Here is a 7,997-nt window from a genome sequence, read left to right on the forward strand (position 1 = left end):
GGCACATGGATGCTCGGAAGGCAAAAACAGCATCTAAGGCAAAAACAGCACCCCATCGTATGAGCTCTTGGTCCCAGAAGCTCTGCTCAAAGGGAGAGAGGGCAGGGGACTGAAGTAATAGGCGGGGGTCAGTCGTCGACAGAGGCTAATGGAGACTAACCTGTTCTGCTTCTCCAAAAAGCAGATGTTTAATAAGGCCATTTGCTCTTCTTGCAATGCAGGACTGACGAGGGACACAACCTGTTCTGCCACAAGAGGCCCATAAATATTCAACATAGAGGAAGACTCATTTGCAAAGACGATACAGTTTTATCATGATGGGCATTGCTCTAAGTTTGCAGTGAAACCAGTCTTTGCTTAGTCTACCCGAAGACCTCCCTACCCCCTCCTGTAAAGGGCCCAAAGCTTCTGGACATTTGTGTTACAATATGTTTAGAGTCATGTTACAATACATTTACATATATATATATTTTTTAAATTAAAGAATATTACTGGGGCACCTGGGTGACTCAGGGGTCATTTCAGTTCAGGTCATGATCTCAGGGTAGTGAGATCAAGCCCCATGGTGGGCTAAAAAATTCTTAAACAATATAGAAATCTGTATAGTAAAAAAATGAAAGTTTCCCCCTTTCCAAAATGCTCTTAACAGTTTGGTACAGGGGGGCACCTGGCTGGCTTAGTGGGTAGAGCATGACTCTTGATCTCAGAGTTGTAAGTTTGAATCCTACATTGGGTATAGAGATTATTTAAAAACAAAATGTTAGGGACACCTGGATGGCTCAGTGGGTTAAGCCTCTGCCTTCGGCTCAGGTCATGATCTCAGGGTCCTGGGATCGAGCCCCACATCGGGCTCTCTGCTCAGCAGGGAGCCTGCTTCCCTCTCTCTCTCTGCCTGCCTCTCTGCCTATTTGTGATCTTTCTCTCTCTGTGTCAAATAAATAAATAAAATCTTCTAAAAAAAAATAAAATAAAATCTTTAAAAAATAGCTTTTTGCATATAATGATAATAATAATAGATATATTAGTTAGACCATATATAGCGTCCACACTGTGTTATGCACTGTTCCAAGCACTTTACCTAGATTAACTCACCTTAATTTCACCTTCCTAGTAGAATGATGTGAGTCACCTTGTTTCCATTCCACACAAGGAATAGAGAAATTAAGTAGCTTGTAAGATCTCACAGTCTAGGGGCGCCTGGGTGGCTCAGTGGGTTAAGCCGCTGCCTTCGGCTCAGGTCATGATCTCAGTCAGGGTGCTGGGATCGAGTCCCACATCGGGCTCTCTGCTCAGCAGGGAGCCTGCTTCCTCCTCTCTCCTGCCTGCCTCTCTGCCTACTTGTGATCTCTCTCTGTCAAATAAATAAATAAAATCTTAAAAAAAAAAAAAAGATCTCACAGCCTAAAAGTGGGAGAATTAACTTTAAACCCAAGCATTCTAACTCCAGAGTATGTACTATTCCACATTTTTCAACTGTGTGTGCATATTTTTTGAGTTGCAATTCACATAAAATTAACCATTTAAAGTGTACAGGTCAGTGGCATTTCATACCTTGTTGTGTAAACATCACTCCCATCTAGTCCAAAACATTTTCATCACCACCCTCCCAAAAAAACCCTCTGTACCCATTAGTCGGTCAATCTGCATTTTACCCCATATTCAGTTCCTGATCACCACTAATCTACTTTTTGTCTTTATGATTTGTCTAATCTGGATGTTTCACATGAGTGGAATCATACAATATGTTACTTTTTGTGTCTTTAGGGTGGAATGATGTTCCTTTGTATTCATTCATCCACCACAATTTGTCTATCACCCATCCGCTGATGAACATCTGGGTTGTTTCCACCTGCATTAGTCATGGTTCTTCGGAGAAACAGAACAAAGAGGATGTGTATGTATAGGAGAGAGATTTATCTTAAGAAATTGGCTTATGCAACTGTGAAGACTGGCAAGTTCAGAATCGTCAGGAGAAGCTGCAGGTTGGACACCCCAGGAAGAGCCAATGTTGCAGTCAAGTCTGAGGGCCATCTGCTGGAAGAATTCCTTCTTGCTCAGGAAGGTCAGACTCTGTCCTGGTAAAGCTTTCAACTGATTGGGCGAGGCCCACCCGTGTCACAGAAGGCAGTCTGCTTTAAAAGTTCACCAGTTTAGGGGCACCTGGATGACTCCGTTGGTTGAGCATCTGACTCTTGGTTTGGGCTCAGGTCATGATCTTGGAATCGTGAGATGGAGAGATCCAGCGCCACACCAGGCTCCACATGCAGCAGGAAGCCTGCCTGAGATTCTCTCCCTCTCCCTCTGCCCCTCCTCCTGCTCATGTGCACAAACACGCTCTCTCTCCCTCTCTAAATAGATAAATGAAAAATATTTTTATTTATTTATTTATTTGGCACAGAGAGATCACAAGCAGGCAGAGAGGAGGGGGGGTGGGGAGCAGGCTCCCTGCCAAGCAGAGAGCCCGATGCGGGACTCCATCCCAGAACCCAGAGACCATGACCTGAGCCAAAGGCAGAGGCTTAACCCACTGGGCCACCCAGGCTCCCTAAAATATATATTTTTTTAAAGTTCACCAATTTAAATGTTAAACTCATCCAAAAGACATCCTTACAGGAACGTCTTAAATATTTGACCAAATATGAGGGTAGAGCCAAGTTGACATGTGACAGAACCATCACACACCTTTTGGCTCCTGTGGTTAGTGCTGCCGTAAGCGTTCATGAACGAGCATTTGTCTGAGTCCTGTTTCCAGTTCTCTGGAGTACACAGCCAAGAGAGGAATTGTGGGGGTCATATGGTAGCCCCACGTTTAACTTTTTCCCCCAACTTTTAATTAATTTATTTGTTTATTTGACAGACAGAGATCACAAGTAGGCAGAGAGACAGGCAGAGAGAGAGGAGGAAGCAGGCTCCCCGCCGAGCAGAGAGTCCAATGCGGGGCCTGATCCCAGCACCCTGGGATCATGACCTGATCCGAAGGCAGAGGCTTTAACCCACTGAGCCACCCAGGCACCCCTCCCATGTTTAGCTTTTTGAGGAAACTCTGAATTGTTTTTCACAGCAGCCGAACTACTTTATGTTCCTTTCAGCCATATACAAGGGCCTATCTATGATATTTTAACTTCCAAAAAATGGTATTATGCTACACAAATTCAGGGGCATTTTTGGTGTTTTGTTTTTGTTTTACACTTAACAATCTGTCTTGGACATCTTTCTGGGTCAATTCTTATAATTCGATCTCATTCTGTATGGATAGCAGAGGTGCTTAGAACAGGGCCCGGCCCAAGGGATTGTTATACAAATGAATTCTGTGGTTTTTTGTTTTTTTTTTTTTAAGTAAATACACAAGTTCAGGGTGCCTGGATGGCTCAATCATTTAAGCATCTGCCTTTGGCTCTGGTCATGATCACAGGGTCCTGGGATCGAGCCCTGCATCGGGCTCCCTGCTCAGCGAGGAGCCTGCTTCTCTGTGTGCCCCTCCCTCCACAGCCTGTGCTCTCTTTCTCACTCACTCACTCACTCTCAAATAAATAAAATCTTTTTTCTTTTTTAAGTAAGTACACCCAAAGAAGAAATAATCCAATCAAGAAATGGGCAGAGGACATGAACAGACATTCCTGCTAAGAAAACATCCAGATGGACAACAGACACATGAGAAAGAGCTCCATATCACTCGGCATCAGGGAAATACAAATCAAAACCGCAGTGAGATACCACCTCACACCAGTCAGAATGACTAAAATTAACAAGTCAGCAAACGACAGATGTTGGCGAGGATGCAGAGAAAGGGGAACCCTCCTGCACTGTTGGTGGTGCAACACCACCACTGTTGGTGGTGCAACCACCACCACTGTTGGAATGCAAGCTGGTGCAGCCACTCTGGAAAACAGCATGGAGATCCCTCAGAAAGTTGAAAATAGAGCCACCTTACGACCCAGCAATTGCATTACTGGGTATTTACCCCAAAGATACAACTATAGTGATCTGAAGGGGCACCTGTCCCCAATGTTTATAGCAGCAATGTCCACAATAGCCAAGCTATGGAAAGAGCCCAGATGTCTATTGACAGGTGAATGGATAAAGAAGATGTGGTATACACACACACACACACACACACAAACGCGCGCGCGCGCGCACACACACAATGGAGTACTATGCAGCCATCAAAAATGAAATCTTGCCATTTGTAATGACATGGATGGAACTACTGGGTATTTTGCTAAGCTAAATAAGTCAATCAGAGGGAGATAATTATCATAGGACCTCTCTTATTTGAGGAATTTGAGAAACAAGACAGAGGATCATAGGGGAAGGGAAGGAAAAATGAAACAAGATGAAACCAGAGAGGGAGACAAACTGTAAGAGACTTTAAATGGCAGGAAACAAACTGAGGGTTGCTGGAGTGGAGGGGGACAGGAGGGATACGGTGGCTGGTGATGGGCATTGGGGAGGGCATGTGCTATGGTGAACACTGTTAATTGTGTAAGACTGATGATTCACAGAGCTGTACCTCTGAAACAAATAATACATTATATATTAATTTAAAACGAAGTAAGTAAACTGTATTTTATTGAATGAAGTCACCATAATTTATCTTACTCCCCACTGATAAAGTTGTTTCCAATTTTTTTTTACCTTTTATTTATTTTTTTAAAAAGATTTTTATTTATTTATTTGACAGAGAGAGATCATAAGTAAGCAGAGAGGCAGGCAGAGAGAGAAGGGGAAGCAGGCTTCCCACTGAGCAGAGCCCAATGTGGGGCTCGATCCCAGGACCCTGAGACCATGACCTGAGCTGAAGACAGAGGCTTAAACCACTGAGCCACCCAGGCAGCCCCCTTTTTGTTTTTTTACATTTTATTATGGAAAATGCCTACAAACAGGGAGAACACGTAATGAATGTCTACGTCCCCACGATCCAGCTATGACAATCAGAAACGCATACCCTCTCCTTTCTTACTTCTGCTCCCCTCCTGTTGGACTCCTTTGAACCACATCCCAAATATCATACCATTTGGCCCTCACATATTTCAGTATTTCTAAAAGATAAGGAGCTATTTGTTTAAACATAACCAAAATACTATTATCCTATTGACGATAATTTAGTGATCGTCCCCTAACAAGCCCATCAGTGTTCAGATTTCCCCAAGTGTCTCACACTTAACGGCTGGACTAGATCCAGGTTACAAACAGTTGGTTAATATGTCTCTTGAAGCTCTTGAATCGGTAGTTTCTCCCTCTCTCTTTAATTTCTTTTACACTTGGGGCTCCTGGGTGGCTCAGTCATTGGGCGTCTGCCTTCAGCTCAGGTCACGGTCCCGGGGTTCTGGGATGGAGCCCCGCATCGGGCCTCCCCGCTCTGCTTCTCCCTCTCCCACTCCCCCTGCTTGTGTTCCCTCTCTCCCCCCTGCTTATGGCTCTCTGTCAAATGAATAAAATCTTAAAAAAAAAAGAAAAGAAAAGAAAAGAAAAAATTTCTCTTACACTGTATATGTGGACAAAACCCACCATTTTTAAGACCCAGCTTTCTCTGGGGCTAGAGCCCCGCAGAGCAGCACACACGAAACATATGGTAATTCATTCAATCCTTAAATTTGTTCAGTGATTCCTCTTCCCCCCCAGAGAGGACGTTTTGATATAGTTGGGTAGAGAAAAAATTCAAGGACACAGACGTTGGCGCTGGAAAGGTCAGTGGGTTGCCATGGGTTGGGCAGTGGTGGGCTGTGGTTGTGGGTCGTAAGGTCGCCACCAAAGATAGGTCTATGTCCTCGCCCCTGAAAACCGTGTATAGGGCTTGATTTGGAAAAAGGGTTTTGCAGGTGTAATTAAGTTAATGATCCTACGTTGAGATCATTTTGGATTACCTGGGCCCTAAATCCAGTGGCAAGTGTCCTTCTAAGAGGCACGCAGAGAGGGCCATGTGACCCTGGAGGCCGAGACAGGGGTGATGCGGTCACAGGTGTACAGACAGCCACCGGAAGCTGGAAGAGGCAAGATGCAAGGGCTTTTCCAGAAACTTTGGTGGGAATATTGCCTAGCTGACACCTTCATTTCAGACTTCTGGTCTTCCCAAATGGGAGAGAATACATCTCTTGCTGTTTTAAGCGCCCCCCAGCTGATAATAATTTGTTAGAGCAACCCCAGGAAGCTAATTCAGTCACATCCTAAGGGCCCAAGCTGGGAAAGGCATTTTGGGGAAGCGGGACCCTTAGATTTCTGTGAAACAATGAGACATATGTATATTGTTCTCTGCCCTTGGTTCCTGACCCGAAGCTCCTAAATCTCTTGGCATTTCCTGGAGCGTCTTTTGTCCTAATGAGGTGATTCCTGGTGAGCTCCTAGATGGAGGCTGGTCCCCAGAAAGACCAAGCTATGATTAAAAGCTTGGAATTTTCAACCCCATGCCCCTCACCCACCCATCCCCTAGAAAGGGGAAAAGGGCTGGAAATGGGCTGGAAATCTATCCTGTCTATACAATGAAGCCTCCATAAAAATCCCAGGGGAATGGGGTTTGAGGGCCTCTGGGCCGATGAACCTCCATGAACCCTGCCCTTGGGATGCTTCCAGACCTCACCCCATGTACCTCTGTATGTGGCTGTTCTTTTTCCTTTATCACATCCTTTATTATATCATAAACTGGTTAACAAGTGTTTCCCTGACTTCTATTAGCTGCTTTAGCCTATGATCGAATCCAAAGAGACGGGTCATGGGAACCTCAAGTCATAGCCAGGTCGGACAGAAATTGCGGGTAATCCAGGAACCTACAACTTGTACTTGGAGTCTGAAGTGGGGACAGTCCCATGAAGGGGAGCCTGTAACCTGCAGGGTCTATACTAACTCCAGTTAGTGTCCCAACGGGGCTGAACTGTGAGACACCCAGTTGAGGGCACAGAGCCCTGCTTGACGTGGGAGCAAAACCGCACACATGCCCCGTCAGAGGTGTGCAGAGCATGGCAGTAGCAGGGAGGGGAGGAGGTCTTCCCAACACCCCTCCCCACGGATGGCTCCTCCTCCTCACACCTGCCAGGCGGCCCCCACTAGATTATCCACTTCCGGTCTGGCCTCTGTCACATCTAGCGTGAGAGGTTGTCTCAGAAAACACCGGAGGTGGGGCGTCCAGGTGGCTCAGTGGGTTAAAGCCTCTGCCTTCGGCTCAGGTCTTGATCCCAGGGTCCTGGGATCGAGCCCCGCATCAGGCTCTCTGCTCCGCGGGGAGCCTGCTTCCTCCTCTCTCTCTCTGTCTGCCTCTCTGCCTACTACTTGTGATCTCTGTCAAATAAATAAATAAAATCTTAAAAAAATAATAATAATAATGTGTAGTTAATTGTATGAATGCTGAGAAGAGGGCCTAACCCAGACCGGAGAGGGAGCTTCACAGACGCTTGGCCGTTGTAGGAAGTGGGCTAGCCACAAACCACATATGGCTTTTAAACTTTAATTAAATATTGAAAATTCAGGTTCCACGAGCCCCCTTTCAAGGGCTCAGTAGCTACATGTGTATTACAGAGCATTTCCATCATCGTAGAAGTTCTATTGGCAGATGCTGGTCTAGGTTGAGGGTGACAAAAGGGAGTTATCCAGGATTGGGGGGCACAAAGAATGTCCCCAGAAGTCCCCTGTATGTACAGAACAGCCTTCAGATACTGAACATAGCACAGCTGCTGTGGGAAGTGTCCAGGCCAGTTCTTGCTGTGCCTTGTCGGTCATCACGAGTGCCCTGCTAAGGACAACGGGGTGGGGGGGGGTGGGGGAAGCTGCAGGAGCTTTCAGCCAGATGAGAAGCATCATCAGGTGTGAGTTTTAGACCATGGGTCGGAGGAGGACCCATCTAGGAGACAGTCCCGTTCCTCCAGAATCCTGGACCAGCCAAAGTGGTAGCGACGTGGGTGAAGAGAGATTTAGGGCTTATGGGGGACGGACTGGGGATTGTTGTTCGTGAGGAAGAAGAGGGAGCCAAGCTTAGGGCTTGTGTTCTGTGGTTGGTGCTAACAGTTCCC

This window comes from Mustela nigripes, chromosome 8, assembly GCF_022355385.1.
Source record: "Mustela nigripes isolate SB6536 chromosome 8, MUSNIG.SB6536, whole genome shotgun sequence".
NCBI lineage: Eukaryota > Metazoa > Chordata > Mammalia > Carnivora > Mustelidae > Mustela > Mustela nigripes.